Consider the following 17047-nt stretch of genomic DNA (forward strand, 5'->3'; position numbering starts at 1 on the left):
CTGTGGTAAATTAAATGTCAGACAGAAAGACAAATACCATATGATCTCACTTATATGTGCAATCTAGAATAAACAAAATAAATGAACAAACAAAACATTAACAAACTCAGAGATACAGAGAACAAACTGATGGTTGCCAGATGGGAGGGGGGTTGGGGAGGTGGACAGATGAGTGAAAAAGGTGAAGGGATTAAGAAGTATAAACTGGCAGTTTCAAAATAGCCATAGGGATGTAAAGTACAGCATATGGAATATAGCCAATAATACTGTAATAACTGTATGGTGTCAGGTGGGTACTAGACTTATATGGGGACCACTCATAGGCTATACAAATGTCTAACCACTATGCTGTACACCTGAAACTAATATAATATTGAATGTCAACTGTAATTAAAAAAAATTTTTAATTAAAAAAATAAATAACCACAGAAGGAGGAATCAGAAATCAACCGAGAAAACTTTCCAGGAGAGATTGACTTTGAGCCTCAACTGGAAAGAATGTTCAATTAAGGCAAACACTAAAGTATCCATGACATTTCCTCATAAGGTCATTGGTGTCCCTTACCTGACAGATCCAATAAGTGATGTAATTTGAAATGTGAAAGGGAAATGGGGAAACATTAGCCAGAAAATACATCTTTAACCTACCTTCTGCACAATCTATTCATAATATTAAAGGAGATTATCTCAAGGTGAGATAGTCCATTCTTTCCTGCTGATATCCCAGCTTCTATGACTGGTCAGAAAGAGATCCATGGGACCACAATGTTTCAGCCCCTAGAAACCTGCATTGACTGAGTTCTCCTTTGGCACGAAGTATCCTGCTCCTTTGAGGAGCAATTACAGGCAGCTGAACTAATTTGCAGCAGTCACTGAAAGATTGTTTATTATGTTACCTACAGGAAGACCAGGAAAGGGACATTTTTTAGAACTCTTAATGTCTCATGAGGAATTAGAATGATGATTTCTTTAAGGGCCAATGGAAATTATGTAACAGAACGTTTGCATTTTTGCTATGACCATCAGAAAAATCAGACAAATTTGGCTGATAATAGCACAGAATAGCACAATAATAGCAGAGAGCCTGTATATTTCTGCATACCACTTTGTCCTGATATTGATATGTTCCTGTATATTTTCCCTGAAGTTGATTTTCGTCTATTCCCATATTTCAATTCCGACCTACCGACTCTTAAAAGCCTCATAGGAGACATTGTAAACAAAGTAGAGAAAACAATAAACAATTCATCTGAGATCTGCTCATTTTCTGCAGATCTTGGAAACACATAGAGAACGACAAAGATGGAGCTGGGGAGAAGAAAGAAAGAATGGATCACAAGAGATCTGATCTGCTTTGAACCTCTTGAATCCTCCTGCCTGTAAAGCTCCACTCGCTAGTTGGATAAAATGTCCTCCTGTAGGGGAACATCCTTTGGTTCTGACAACCTTGGCAGTAGCTTTTCAGTCTTTTGACAGAAACTGGTTTTGACTTAACTATGTATGAAAATCTGACTACTGGCCAGGGCACTGATGAATGGGATGACCCAGACATTCACCTTCTCAGGCCCAGTGGTTTTCATCTCTCATGCTACACAGAAAAGAATGATCCAGGGAGCTTTTTCCTGCATTACTTTCTAAGTCTGTGAAGTCAATATGGAGGCAGCACACACATCTTTCAACACTGCATGGCCCTTCACACCATGCTCTGGAAAGAGCAGCGAATTTAAAAGAAGTCAAAGGATGTTAGGGAGGTCTGAGACAGAATTTTCTTAGTGGTAGGTGGTATTTCTTTCCCCCTGACCATGCTCTCTCAAACCCTCAAAAGAAGTGTAATTTCCTGGGTGGGCTTGTCCCTTGCCTTGGCCCCTGCTCACCTCTCCTGAAACTTGTCTCAAACCTCAGGTTGTCACAGTTTGAAGCGTGGCTTGTGGAGAACGAGGAGCACATATTGCCACTATTATGCAAACCTAGGGTCTGCTCTTTCTTGGCCTCCGTCCTCTTCTGTTCTGCACTCCTGATGGGAGGCCTGGGAGGTCGCCATTCAGATGAGCCATCTTCCAGATAGGAGTCCTCCCTACCTCAGAAAATCTGCTTTGTGCCTCAGAACCAGGAGTTGAACCTAGGAGACAAAGTCATTTTAGTTGGAACCTACATGAGGTCCCCAAATCTTGGAACTTCCTGTGCCCGGAATCTCTGGCTGGTCTTTCAAAAAAGTCAATTCAGGACCACTGAGAATACCCAGGCTGGACAGTTCAGACCAGGCTCAGAATTAACCATTGTGAAGTGTGACCCAAGAGCCCTGAAGAGACCAAGAACCCCGGAAATACAAGCACCCCGTAAGATAACGAATATACTTGACGGCAACGCCGTTTGGCTCTAGGCAGAATCATTTTTTTTAGGAGGAGCCAGACGTGGATGTGTCTCCTAGCGCCGTCTCCCGCGGAACAAGTGGTCGTGAGGTGCTCAGCGGGCTTTCTGCGTCGGGGGACGGACCCCCGGCAGCCGTCACTGAGCGCTCCGCTGCCCCAGAACTGTGCCGCCAACCCTACTGCAACCTCCGTGAGGACCCGCAGGCGCCGCTGGGCACGTAAGGACTAGAGCGACCCGCTGCGGTCGGCAGCTCCAGCTCTCCGGGGTCCGAGGCGCGGGCCCCGCCTTCCTGCAGGCTCCGCCCCCCGCCCCAACTGCGCTCCAAACCGGGGCGGCGCCCAGAGCCAGACAGCGTGAGGGGCAGCGCATGCGCCAGAGCATCCGTCCCTAGCTTCCAGGTGGTGCGCGCGAACACCGGAGGGGCATTTTCCCGGCAGGCCCCACTCGGGGACCCCGCCAGGGTGGCGGGGCCGAGCATCGTTGGCCAGAATCCAGAAGGGTCTGGGCTCCAGAAGGAAGTGAGGCCCTTCCTTCTGGAGCCCAGACCCTGACGGGGCTACCGACAAGTAGAGGAGACCCGCAGTGCGAATATTTAGAAAAACAAGCCCCGACAGCAGGGCTTCAGAAGCTGGGTATAGTGGTAGCAATGATGATAAAATGTAATGCCAGATTCTCGAAATTATTTGCAATACACGAAAATTGTAGATGAATAAAAATACAAATTAAAACGACCGCCATACAGCCGCATCCCTTTTAGACGACTGTGTACAACCTTCTGACAAAAGCTTTTTACAAAAATGGGATTGTAGGGGCATAACTATTAGAGCAGTTCTTCCTTATTGAAAATTGCAAACAAATAGAGAATTTGAAAGACTTCAATGAGCAGACATACGTCTAGTTGTTACTATGGACCCTAAGAAAGAAGATACCTATGGAGAAGGGCTCCTGACGGCTAACTGGGCTCAAATTTAAAAGTGGTGCCTAGCAGCAGCTCCTAAACAGTGGCCTTTCACACAACCCACAGTTCAGGGAGAAACCTGCGCCAAACCGCCAGCCTCCCACACTAAACTGTCTGCCTGCACTGTGTTGCCGCCAGCTGAGTTCCTGAAATTGTGTTTCAGCCAATAGGACTGAGACTTTCCCCATCCAATCAGAGCTGTTCTGACAGCCTTGCTGCATCACAACTGAGCTGTTTGCACTGAATAGAGTTTCCTTCTTCACATTCCAAATTGGGGGTTCCGTTTGGTGTTGAATTGGCACCAACGACCATTGGTTGATATTACTAAGCTAGAGGTCCCTGCCCTATGCACATAGAAGCCAATACTATGACACCAGTTTTTGAAGAAAAAAAAAACTTTTACTGTGAGGCGGAGCAATAAGGTGACAGACAAGTTTCAAATCTGTCTTCCCGATCCAGGGACCACATCTTCCTGGACAATGGACCCTTTGCCTCTGAAAGAGTTCCAGCGTTCAAGTTCTGGTCATGTCCTGGTCCTTTAGTTCCCTAGTGGGGAACAATTAAGGGGTTCACAAGAGTTACTCGTGAGTGGTGTATACAAGGTTTAAACTTTGGTTCCAAGTCTTGTCAGAAAAAGCATCTGACCGGTTTGTGCTGATTCTGAGGTTACAGAGTAAACAGCTGTTATTATTTTGCCATATTTGCTTTATCTAGATGTGTATTTATTTGTGATGACACATCAGCTTTAAATATGTCATCATGTAGCTTCTCAGATTAAGGACATACTCCTACATAATCACAATACCATTTTCACACCTATAAAATTTCACAGTAATTCCATAAAAAGCATCTAACATCAAGTCCATATTCAAATTTCCCCAGTTGTCCCAAAAATGTCTATTAGAGGTTTTGTTAAGTTTAAAACAAAAACCAGAAGTCAACGAAACCCACATATTATAATACATAGTAGTGATGTGAGGAGTGTGTAAGTTTAGACATGAGATTCACTCCCTAAATAATCAAGCACTAATTTTTCCGTTGGAGTAAGTATAGAGTATTCTCAGAGCATAAATCTACAAATAGAATAGAAAATGTTTGTTTTAATTCTGGTTCACATTTTCTGAGCATTTCAGACTGTTCTCTACCATTACTACTGCACAGTGCATCAAAATTAAATGTTATTAGAAATCAAAATTCTATTCCAGATTTATCATTTTTTTCAGATATGTCTTACAGCACAAGTATTAAAACCACGTCTAAATATTTGTGTTAGTTTAAAACTTGTTTTTAACAACATTGAGTATTAAAATAGCAGCACAAGTCAGAAGATCATTCACAAAAGTTTCAAAGCACATAGACAACATTTATAGGAAACTGACATGTGGTAGAGTTAAATTTTTTGTGTTAGTTTAAAGGGGACTAAATATAGCTATAAACACTGCCCTCAATTTGATGTTCAAGTGTTGCGTCCAGCGCAACACGGGCAGTGAGGGTGCGAGAAGGGGCGGTTTGGGTTAAGTTTTTTAGAAAGAAACAGAGACTTAATGCAGTTAAATCTCTCCGAAGGCCAGGGGTCTCTCAGTCTCAGAGGACTGGACCCCAGAATATGGCTGACTGGGGGTTTTTATTCAATAGGTATGCAAAAACAAGAGAAAGCAACATTGTTTCTTACACAGTCTCTGAAACTCACACATCATAACAGAAAAATATTTATCTCAATCACCCTTTGTCAGTCAACAGCTGAAGCACAAGGTCCCACAATGTCCTAATTAAGGTACATACCTTCTCAGGGTCAGAAGGGTCAAGTCTCTTATTTTGTAAGTTCCCGTTGAGCTAAGTGGAGAGAACTGATCTTTGTTGTTTTTGTAACTTCTGGCACAAACAGGTGCCAGGGAAAAGGCAGAGCTGGCAACAGCTTTTCCCAGGCAGGGGGAAGAGGAGGAAAGGCCCCTTCCCATATCCTTCTAAGGCAGCTCATTGGGGTCCCCACTCAGTTCCGCCTGGCTTAAGTTGTATCTCCCGTGAGATATCTTACCCGTCTTTGGCTGCAAACCATCTTTTGGGGACCAGACAGAGAGACATAAGGTGTAAACATAAGGATGGAACAAAGACCCAGAAAGGCACAGTCTCACAGACTCTTCTTTCCTTAAGGAAAGACATGGGGGGACAGTTGGCTAGGCTGTTGTGTGACTACATTCAAGAGTTTTGAAATTCTGTGATTCCTAAAAATATTATTAAATATTAAGAGTATTGCATTATTTGAAACTTTGTGAATAATATAGAACTTTCAACCATTTCTCCACGGTATTTTTGTTGACGAAAAACATCCAGCCTAAGAGAAAGCTTATAAGTTTATTTGAGCCAAACTGATGACAACTGCCAGGAAGCAAAATCTCAACGGATTGAGAAAATGTTCCGCAAAATGGCGGTTTGCAGCTTATTTTGTACATAGAATCAAAGGAGGAGGGTTCCATGAAATCCACTGGTGGTAGATTAAGGGGGTAGGAAAAAGCAAAGCGGGGAAATATCTGATTGGATAAAAGTCAATTGGAGAGACAGGTACTTCTTCCGCAAAGGTGGGTACAGGATAGTTAATAGTTCACTTTTTATAGCATATAGAGACGTTAATCAAGGGACAAGAATAATAACCAGGGATTCTGTACTTTCCTGCTCTGCTCCGGAGAAAGGGATTACTGACATTCCATTTTCCATTTTAGGTGCAAAAAGACAATAGACAGGCTCACTTAAGGTAAAGATTGACTTTATGAAGGAAGCTTCAGGCTTAAGATGTGATTTCCAACCTTGGCCCACCTTAGTTATGAATTTTTTTATATTCATGCCATCTAATGTGGTTATTTTCAGTCTCCTGACTTTGTCAGGTTTAACCTGTGGCCCCTTTTTCATCCTCATTTTAAATTTGCACAAATTACATTCTCATAAGATGTAGCAGCACTATACATGACAGGCAGTCCTTTGCACGGTTCAGATATATATGAATTTCAGTCACCATGGTTTTGTTAAATAATACCAGTTCCCTAACAACACAATTCAATTCAAACTTCAGTTGCCACATTATGTTAACTGTGAGTAATCACATAAAGTACAAACTTGGCTGCTAACTCTTCGGGCTATAAATCACTACATTAATAATAGATATGCATTATAATCAGTGACCAGTCACATCACTATTTTCAGTCTTTTGTGACCGGTGTCAACGAAAAAACATCCAGCCCAAGAGAAAGCTTTTAAGAGTTTGAGCCAAACTGACAACAATTTCTGGGAAGCAAAGTCTCAACAGATTGAGAAAATGCTCCAGAAAATGGCCGTTTTGCAACTTATTTTATACATTAGAATCAAAGAGGAAGGTTACATGAAATCCATTGGTTGTAGATTAAGGGGGTGGGAGAAAGCAAAGCCCGGAAATCTCTGGGATTGGATAAAAAGCAAAATGGAGAGACACACACTTCTTTTACATTGGTGGTTATAGGATAGTTAATAGCATTTAGCAGCACAGAGATGGTATTTGGGGAACAAGATAACAATGAGGGATTTTGTAGTTTCCTGGTGTAGTGGGTTGTGCTCCCTGGGAGGTCCAGAAAAAGGGATTACTCTGACATTCCAAGGGTATGTTTAGATGCAAAAAGACAACAGACAGGCTCACTTAAGGTAAAGATTGACCTTTGTCAAGGAAGCTGCAGCCAAGGATGTGACTTCCCGCCATGGCCCACCTTACTTAGGAATTCTTATGTTCACACCATCCTATGTGCTTATTTTCAGTCTCCTGAGCTTGTCAGGTTTAACATGTGGCCCCTTTTCCATCCACACTGGTCACTGCAAATTTGTCATTCAATTCACGCAAAGAAAGCAACAGCTATAGCTGTGTGGGCTCTTTGTCTCCCAGTGATAAATTCTTGTGGTTACTAAGAATTGTACAACTCTGGGCAAAGAGTCCCTTCAGAAGTCTACAGAGAAAACCAAACTCTAGCATGGCTTCAAGCAGCATAAGGCTGTGTTCCTAGGGTGACACCTCTTCCCTCCAATCCTGAACCCACCCTGCACACCCCCACCCCTACCACAAGCGCGTGCACACACACACACAACCATTAAAATGCCTGCCCTAGGAAATGCCAGAATTTACTGTTAGTTCCAGCCAACACCTGACGATAGGCCCCTGACCTCCTTTTCTTAGATCATTTATTAAAAAGGACTTACAATTATAAATCCTTCCTCTGTCCCTCTGAGATGTATGTGTGTCTCCCACAACTCAGAAGTGTCTCTCACAAGGACCTGAAAGCCATTCCTTTAAAATGTAATCATCAGAAAGGATGATTACATCTGTCTCCCAGTCTGTAGGGTGGAACTGTAACTTGATACTTGCAGACACAGCTGGCCTTGTGTGTTTACACTGACCAACACTTAGTAATTTATCACTTCTCTGACTACTTGAACCCCTACTTGTCCCCTGCCCCCATTCTCCTTTTTAAAATGTCACCTCTGCACAAATCCAATGGAGCTCAGCTCTTTTCCTCCTGTCAGTAGTTACTGAATAAAATGTTTTCACTGCTTTAACTGATTTTCAGCTCTGTTTATCTCTGACATTACCCAGAAGAAAAGAGATGGACTCCCCACCCAAAATTTGCTTTGGATGTCAAAACTGATCACACTCCACATGCACAAAGAGGGTATGAAAAGATTTATTACATAACGAGGCTTTCTGGAGTGAAGAGCAATGGCTCCCAAGCAGGGCCAAAAATGGCTTGAGAAAGCAGGGAAGACTGGCTTGAGGTTTTTATTGTGGTTAAGGGGTGTGGCTGAAGTGTGGGTTCCAAGACACATGCCAGGACTTGTATGGCTTGTACTTCCCTTCAGAGCCAAAGGAGGGAGCAACTGGGCTTCCATTGCAGCTTGCCCAGATGAGGGGCAAAAGGGGAAGGAAGATTGGTTGAGCTTGAAGGCTGTCATCAAACATCAAATATGGAGTCAGACTATTACACAAACCCATGTTACAGTTTACATAAAGTACATAAAGAGGGAATTGGCCAATGAAGATGAAATTGCAGCAAAGAAAGGAAAAATGGTAACACTGGAAATGAAATGTGAATTGAACATAAATGGAGTTACAGAGGAAATAGCTGATGGAGGTGTGGGGGGGTGTGGGCACTGCCACCACTGAAGAAACTCTACATTTGCACCAGAGGAACTTGTTGGAGGGGAGCTCACCAATAAACGGGAGAAGTGATAGAAAGGATAAAGACATCCCAAAGGAAGTGACGCTGCTTTTCTGGAGTTTTATTCTGAGTCACTGTTAGTATTCTATCAGAAGGCCTACTTAATATGTCGGTGTCCAGAATTTCAGAGGGTGTCCAGCAAACTGCTTCTGCACATATGAAAACAGTGGGGTCAGCTGTCCCTTGCCAAGTCAGTTCTCTCAGAAAATTGTTACAATCACAGATTTCGCAGGCAGTTTTTCAGTTATCTATTGCTGCATAACAAATTGCCTACAATTTAGTGGCTTAAAACAACAAATACTTGTTACTTCACACCATGTCTGAAAGTGAAGAGCCTTATCTGGGTGGTTCTGGCTCAGGATTTCTCTTGGGGTTGCACTTCAACTTTCAGCCAGGCTGTTGTCATCTGAAGGCTTGGCCAGGGCTGGAGGATTCACTTCCAGCTGGCACACTCACATGGCTGTTGGCAGAGGCCTCGACTCCTTGCCATGTGTGCATCTCAGCATGGCATCCGTCAGGGCAAGCAATCCAAAAGAGGCAAAAGCCAGTGTCCTTTATAATCTTGCTCAGAGTGACATGCCAGCCACCAGGAGCATTTGAGGTCTTGTTCCCCAGCATATGTCGTCAGTTTGGCTCAAGAAAGCTCTTATAAAAATTACCTAAAAAAAGAAGTAGAAAAAAAGAAGTGGCATGCCATTTCTGTCACATCCTATTTGATGGAATAGATGACCCTGACACAACATGGGAGGGGACTATACAAGGATGTGAATACCAGGATGTGACTACCACTGTCATCTCCCTTCTGGATGATCTGTCATTGTGGGATCACCATGCCTGTGTGAGGTTCTTTGCACCCATCCATATTTTTCTTTTCTAGATGTTTTACTGCATTGTTTTCATTTTTTGACGCTCTTCCCTTGTATTCTGCTCCTGCTCTTTATAGTTTAAAAAATGGTTCAGAAACATTTTTATAGTTGAATGTGTTTTATAAGTTCAAGTCCCAGGTTTGATGAGTTATGCTAATTTTGTTCCTCTCCCAGTGTGAGGGTTGCAGGCTTTGTGACAGATCAAATCAGGGAATTCTGATTTTTAATTTGAAGGGGGGGGGGGAGTTACCAACATGCCACCACTAGCAAAAGGCCTACGAGAGGAGAAAGGAGTTAACTGTCCCAGTCCTAGGATGGGAGGCCACATGCTCCTACCTCTGCTCTTAGAGGTCTTTTAGAGCACCACGTTTTGGCTGGACAGCTGCTGGTAAACATGGACATAAGTGCCTGATGCAGTACAAAAGCCCATGTTCTCTATTATCTGAGATCCTAAGGTCCTTCAGTATATATTTAAGCAAATACATAAAATGGGAGGCGATGGTCCCTAATTATCTATAACATCTGCCTCTATTGATAATCTGTATATTTCAGACACTAACCCGATGCCTAGCCCTGAATATGACCAAAGATCAAGTTCAGAAGCACGAAGGCCAGTTAGGAGGCCATTGCAACAAGTCACATACAAAATGATGGTGGTAGATGGGGTCATACTGGTGGAGAGACAAGTGGTCAAATCTCAGGTGTATTATAGGGAACACCTGATAGGATTTGCTGACAGTGCATGAGATGTGTGAGAGAAAGAAGGGACTCAAAAAATGACTGAAGTTTTGGGCCTGAGTAATTGGGCAGACAGAATTGTCACTATTATGGGAAAAAGTCAAGAACAGGTTGATGGGAGATTAGGAATCTCATGCTGGACACAGTGATTTTAATATGCCTACTTAACAACACACAAGGTTGTGCAAGGTTGAATATGTGACTTCTGGGTATCAGGGTAGGGATCTGGATTGAAGATCTCAGTATGAAATTTTTAGGGATACAGATGTTGTTTAATGCTTTGTGATTGTATACGATCACCTAAGTAAACAGTGAGACAGAAAAAAGGTCAACCAAGTGCCCTGCTGTAAAGATTTGGTTATCTGTTGAATATGAATGGATGTTTTTTTTTTTTAAGATTTTATTGGGGAAGGGGAACAGGACTTTATTGGGGAACAATGTGTACTTCCAGGACTCTTTTCCAAGTTGTTGTCCTTTCAATCTTAGTTGTGGAGGGTACCGTTCAGCTTCAAGTTGTTGTCCTTTCAGACTTAGTTGTGGAGGGCGCAGCTCAGCTCCAGGTCCAGTTGCCATTACTAGTTGCAGGGGCCACAGCCCACCATCCCTTGAGGGAGTCGAACCGGCAACCTTGTGGTTGAGAGGACGAGCTCCAACCAACTGAGCCATCCGGGAGCTCAGCGGCAGCTCAGTTCAAGGTGCCATGTTCAATTTTAGTAGCAGGGGGCGCTGCCCACCATCCCTTGCAGGAATCGAGGAATCGAACTGGCAACCCTGTGGTTGAGAACCCACTGGCCCATGTGGGAATCGAACGGGTAGCCTTTGGGGCCAGGAGCACGGAGCTCCAACTGCCTGAGCCACCAGGCCGGCCTGAATGGATGTTCTGAAATCCAATTCCAACTTGAGGGGGGTTAGGGCATCCCCACACCAACAAGCGATTCTGACACTATCTAGCAGGAGACAGAATCAGATTCCACAGGTAAAGGGCTCAGTGCTACAAAACTGCCCCACACTTCAAATGACAGTCACAAACCGAGGCTACTACCGATGCTTCTCACTAACCAGTTACAAATTGGAGGTTCCAATGTGTTGTTTGATTAATTTGCTAGAATAGATCACAAAACTCAAAGAAACATTTTACTTACTAGATCACCAGTTTATTAGAAAAAGATATAACGCAGGAACAGCCATATGGAAGAGGTGCGTAGGGCAAGGTATGTGGGAAGGGCATGATACTTCTGTCCTCTCGAGGCACGCAACTCTCCTAGCATCTCCACGTGTTCACCAACCTGGAAGCGTTCTACAACCTGTCCTTTTGGGATTTTATGGAGGCTTTTATGGAGGCATGATTGATCAAATCATTGGCCAATGGCAATTGAACTACATCTCCAATCCTTCTCCCCTACCTGGAGGTCGGGAGCGGGGGAGGGAGAGCATGGGGAGAGGCCTGAAAGTTCCAAACCTCTAATCACATGACTGATTCTTTTGGCAACCAGCCCTCAGGAGGGGGTCCAAAATCACCTTCATTGAATGAATAAAAGATACCTGGATCACTCTCAACACTTAGGAAATTCCAAGGGTTTGGGGAGCTGTGAGCCAAAAACTGTGGATAAAGATAAAACACTTTATAAATCACAATATTGCAGAGTAGATTATAATTTAACATGAACACTTTGAGAATGGAAATGAGGACTACTAATCATTAGATCTAGATAACAGGAGTAGACCAAGACTTTCAAACCAGTAAGGATGGCCTTCTTGCTGACAGGAGCAGAGAACATACTAAGTATTGAAATAATTAATGTATGAAGTAAGTATAAAATAATTGTCTGGAATAAAGGAAGAGTAACTAGACTCTGTAGTTACATATGGTATCATTGTTGAACACATTAATTGTCATGAATTTGAAGCAATCAGAATGACATTGTGTTCACCCAAGTCCAGCTGCATGGCTGGAGTCACATAATAGGCAAAAGAGCCAGGTTTAGGGTTTGGACAAATGACAAAGCAAGAATGGAGGGATTCATAATGATTGAACATCAACATTAAGCTGGCCAAGTAAGTAAAGGGGACATCACTTTGTGAGGGACACCTAGAAACAACAAGGTCTCATGCAATAATGACAATGAGCAGGGCACACAGGTAGAGAATTAAACCTGTGGAGTCGTCACAGGGATGAACAACCAGTGTGTTTGACTAGTCATTTTGTGGATACTAAAATTACCAGTTCTGACATGGATCGGTTGAAGAGAATGAACCAGTAAGAAGGCTAAAGTTTTCAAAGAATGAGAAATGACCAAAGATCAATTCTGCACTTCTCAAAGACCCCTTTACAACTTCACAGACTTTTAAAAAATCTACTATAACCAGGCTTCTCCCAATTCAGCATTTCTCTTTCAACTCCAGAGTTCTTTGTCATACTAGCTATATTTCTTCCAGCTCCATGACTGAGTGCCCAGCTTAACAATAGTGTTGGGTAAAAAACTCTACAATAGAGTATATTTTCTACTTTTGTAAAGTTCCTGCTGGCCTCAAACATATGGTAAAGTAGGGCAGTTTGCCATCCATGCGGTTGTCATGACTGTTCCATATCTGGGTGGAGATGGAGTGAATTTCAAGAGGTATGTTGGGCATTCATAGGTATGAGACTAAAAATCCATCATGAATATCATTAGCCCCTTTGTAACTCTCTAGATCTTCAGGGTTTAGACAATCCCATATTGATCAAGGTCATAACTGACCATTGTACATATTTCTTACTCACCATTCAATGAATAAAGTAAAAATATATCCAATTAAAAATATATCCAATTAAAAGAGGATCCCACCCCACCTGACGCACCCAAAGCCACAGGCACTTCCTCAGTAAACAGCCAGCCCCATCCACATTACGCTCTTTCATGGATAACTCTAGGGTCCAAGAGTCCCACAGACAGGCTGTGACTGGCCTCAGTGTGCTCTAAGACTTTTCTGAGTAGCGTCAGGCTCAGCACTAGCACCAAACCAGAACCTACATTAACCTACAGAACACCACTCATCCCACCCTGGTGACTCAGAGACCCCGCCTCACCCAACTCGCATACCATATGATGTTTTATCAGTGGCTGACACTTACAGGAGCTTGCAGGTGGCAGCAGGCCTTGGTGTGTCCTGGCTTTTTGAGGAGCTACCCCAGGTGTAACTACCTGGAGCTACACCTGGTGACAGCCATCCTCAGATCACAGCATGGCCTCTCCCACATGCCTCAAGTTCCAGCATAAGCAACGAACCATGGATCGCTTTGTAGCTCCTACCAAGTAGTCCCTGGTTGGTCACACGCAGTGGGTAACAGGGGCCAGCACCAGAGTCCCTCCTAAGAAGCCTTAAAACCATACTTGGAGGTTGCCTTCAGACCACAGCAGAGTATCACCCAATTAGCCCCAAAAGAAGCACATACAAAGGGCAGTCTCAACAGAGCCCATTGGGGTGAATCCCACTCTGCAGGGTAAGTCCCCCATACAGCAGCCTGTAAGCTGTGGAAGTGGCCAAACCTCACAGCTAGTCAGTCTAAGGGTCAATCCCACCCACTGATATGCCAAAAGCAATCATGATTCAACTATAACAGGAGCGCATAAACAACCCACACACAGGACACTCTTGGAGCACCCAACACAAGTGACCAGGGAGACTGTGCCACTGGGCCCCAGAGGGCACCTACTACATGAAGCCACCTGGCCAAGACTGGGAAATGTAGCAGATCTACCTAACACATACAAACAAACACACAGAGACAGCCAAAATGACAAAACAATAAAAAATGTCCCAAATGAAAGAAAAGGAGAAAACTCCAGAAAAAGAACTAGATAAAACGGAGGTAAGCAACCTACCAGACACAGAGTTCAAAACAATGGTTATAAGGATGTTCAAGGAACTTAGTGAGAACTTCTACAAAGAGATAGCAAGCATAAGGAAAAGACAAACAAACCATAAAAAAAAAAAGAAAGTCAGAAGTAAAGAATTAATGGAGAATGAAGTAGAAAAAATCGCCAGCAGATTAGATGAAGCAGAGGATCAAATAAGCGATTTGGAAGATAAGGTAAAAGAAAACACCCAATCAGAACAGCAAAAAGAGAAAAGAATCCAAAAACAATGAGGATACTTTAAGGGACCTCTGGATAATACCAAGTGTAACAACATTCATATCATAGGGGTACCGCAAGGAGAAGGGGAAAAGCAAGGGATTAAGAACCTATTTGAAGAAATAATGAATGAAAACTTTCCTAACCTGGCAAAGGAAATAGAAATACAAGCCCAGAAAGCACAGAGAGTCCCAAACAAGATGAACCCAAACAGGCCCTCACCAAGACACATTATTGTTAAAATGGCAAAGGTTAAAGACAAAGAGAGAATCTTAAAATCAGCAAGAGAAAAGCAGGTATGCACAAGAGAGCTCCCATAAGACTGTCACCTGATTTCACAACATAAACTTTGCAGGCCAGAAGGGATGGGCACAAAATCAACATGATGAAAAGCAAGTATTCCAACCAAGAGTACTCCACCCATCAAGGCTATCATTTAAAATCAAAGGACAGATAAAGAGCTTTCCAGAAAAGAAAAAGCTAAAGGGGTTCATCACCACCAAACCAGCATTACAAGGAATCTTAGTGAGACTTCTTTAAGTTGAAAAAAAACAAAATCAAAAATATCAGTAACAAAATGGCAATAGCTACATATCTATCAACAATTACTTTCAATGTAAATGGAGAAAATGCTCGAATCAAAAGACATGGGGGGGGGGGGGCTGAAGGAATAACAAAACAAAACTCTTACATATGCTGCCTACAAGAGACTCACTTCAGATCAAAAGACACACACAGAATGAAAGCAAAAAGGTGGGAAAAAGTTATTTCATGAAAATGGAAACAAACAATAACAACAAAAAGGCTGGGTTAGCAATACTTATACCAGAAAAAAATAGACTTTAAAACAAAGGCTATAACAATTGTTTCTTGTTAGTAGTCCCACTTCTGAATATTTATCCAAAGAAACCCAAAACGCTACTTCAAGGGGACGTGTGCGTCCATAGTTCTGACAATTAAGTTCGCAAACTCAACCTAAAAAAAGTGCTACACACCTCACTGCTGAATATCATTATGGTCACCTTCGAAGTACTCCCCTTGGGAAGCTATGCACCGATGTCAGCGCCTAGTCCACCCTTCAAAGCAATTTTGGGACTCTTTTTCTGGAATGGCCATCAGAGCTGTCATTGTATTACCTTTGATGTCCTGAATGTCATCAAAATGTCTTCCTTTCAATATTGCCTTTATCTTTGGGTAAATAAAGAAATCATTGGGGTCCAGATCAGGTGAGAAGGGAGGGTGTTCCAATACAGTTATTTATTTACTGGTTAAAAACTCCCTCACAGACAGTGCCATGTAAGCTGGTGCATTGTCGTGATGCAAGAGCCATGAATTGTTGGTGAAAAGTTCAGATCATCTAACTTTTCCATGCAACCTTTTCAGCTCTTCCAAATAGTAAACTTGGTTAACTGTCCAGTTGTTACAAATTCATAATGAATAATCCCTCTGATATCAAAAAAAGGTTATCGACATCGTTGCAATAAGTTTGCAAACTTGTCAGACCTTCATATGTTCATTGCAGCATTGTTTACAATGGCCAAGATGGGGAGGCAGCCTGGGTGTCTGTCAATGGAAGAATGGATAAAGAGGAGGTGATACATATATACGGTGGAATATTACTAGGCCATGGAAGGGTATGGGTTCTTGGCATCTGAGGCGGCATGAATGGACCTGAAGGGTGTTGTGCTGAGTGGAGTATGTCAGACAGAGAAAGACAGATGCAATGTGATTTTGCTTATATGTGGAATCTAAAGAACGAAACAAACAGACAAACAAAACAGAAACAAATTCACAGATACAGAGAATATTTTGATGGTTGTCAGATGGGAGGGAGGTTGGGGGAATGAGTGAAAATGGGGAAGGGATTAAGAAGTGGCAAAATGGTTGCTACAAAGTAGTCAAGGGAATGTAGAGTACAGCATATAGTCAATAACATTGTAATAACTATGTATGGTGTCAGATGGGTACTAGATTTGTTGGGGTGACAGATGGGAGGGGGTTGGGGGTTGGGTAAAAAAGGTGAAGGGATTAAGAAGTACAAATTGGTATTTACAAAATAGTCATGGGGATATAAAGTAAAACATAGGGAATATAGTCAATAATATGGTAATAACTATGGATAGTGCTAAGTGGGTACTAGACTAGTCGGGGTGGGTCACTTCTTAAATTATATAAATGTCTAACTACTATGCTGTACACCTGACATTAATATAAAATAATATTGAATGCCAACTGTAATTAAAAAATCAAAAAAGGAATGAAAAAAGTGAAGTGGAGTAAGAGGATTTTAAAAAAAAAGAATAAATAAAAGAGAAGGGACAGTTCTTTCTTACAAAATAATTCCAACAAATAAAATGAGAAGGAAGAAGGGAATGTGAAATCACCACAGGGCAAAGAGTATGGTAGCAAAATCAGTGGCAAAAGTTTGAGAAACACTGTATGTGTAATCTCAAAATATCTCCCCACAAGAAAAGTAACACTTACAAAGGAAAAAATACTAACTTTATAGTGGAGAGACCCAGAAGACACCACCTTAACCAAATGACCAAAATTAATACCACCAGCAATAAGACATATAGACATCAATGACACAATAAGACCTATCACTTCTGTTGTAGTCCTACCAAAAGTGCATAAGCCCAATCTAATTATGAGAAAATAGTAGACAAATTCAAATTGAGTAACATTTTATAAAAATAACTGGCCAGTACTCATCAAAAGTGTCAAGGTCATGAAAAACAAGACTGAGGGAGTCTCACAGATTATAATGAG

At 42.3% G+C, this 17047-nt stretch overlaps 1 long non-coding RNA gene across 1 annotated transcript in view; it reads right to left on the reverse strand.

Annotated features, from left to right (window-relative positions):
- Window positions 1-8039: 8039 nt before the first annotated feature.
- Window positions 8040-17047, reverse strand: part of LOC141572649 (uncharacterized) — a 28681-nt gene continuing 19673 nt past the window's right edge. Inside the window, exon 3 of the long non-coding RNA XR_012497959.1 lies at window positions 8040-9215. This is a non-coding gene — a long non-coding RNA (uncharacterized LOC141572649). The remainder of the gene's footprint in view (window positions 9216-17047) is intronic.

The sequence above is a fragment of the Rhinolophus sinicus genome, linkage group LG07 (assembly GCF_036562045.2).
Source record: "Rhinolophus sinicus isolate RSC01 linkage group LG07, ASM3656204v1, whole genome shotgun sequence".
In the NCBI taxonomy this organism is placed as follows: domain Eukaryota; kingdom Metazoa; phylum Chordata; class Mammalia; order Chiroptera; family Rhinolophidae; genus Rhinolophus; species Rhinolophus sinicus.